Below are 475 nucleotides of genomic sequence, written 5' to 3'. Positions count from 1 at the left end.
ATGTAGTAACATACCAAAGGATCATCACACATATAATCAGGATGACATTCACAATGAGAGATACAGCAGCGACAATGGCCCAGGGAAGCACTGCACTTGGTCCATGCTGATCTGCAAAAGTGGGGAAACAAAGGGTTACAGCAAAATTACATCTAAGAGATCACATCATTTAATTGTGTTAAAAGTTTTCTTCATAATCATCATATTGTACAATTTCACAGAATGAGCTCAAAACATTGATTTTTTTTATATGTTTATACTTTTTCTTCGTGTGTATTTTGTTAAGCTGTTGTAAATTAAACCCAACATTTCTTGTAAACTGTCATTATAAAAGCTTTCCAAAAAGGTGATGGGATTTTGCAAGAACTGCTGAAAGGTCATTTATTTGAGTTTCACATTAATGCAGACTACATTAACATCAAGCAACAACAATTTAACATAAAGTTCAATTAAGGCATAGGAAATTAGAAAAATA

The 475-nt window shown here is 32.4% G+C and overlaps 1 protein-coding gene across 1 annotated transcript in view; it reads right to left on the bottom strand.

The window, feature by feature from the left end:
• Nucleotides 1-475, bottom strand: part of LOC118335815 (immunoglobulin superfamily member 10-like) — a gene marked incomplete in the record, with an annotated part of 22,699 nt that overhangs the window by 19,914 nt on the left and 2,310 nt on the right.

Source organism: Morone saxatilis, unplaced genomic scaffold, assembly GCF_004916995.1.
Source record: "Morone saxatilis isolate NCDOM2014 unplaced genomic scaffold, NCSU_SB_2.0 Contig24, whole genome shotgun sequence".
NCBI lineage: Eukaryota > Metazoa > Chordata > Actinopteri > Moronidae > Morone > Morone saxatilis.
This window is presented reverse-complemented; position numbering and strand designations above follow the sequence as displayed.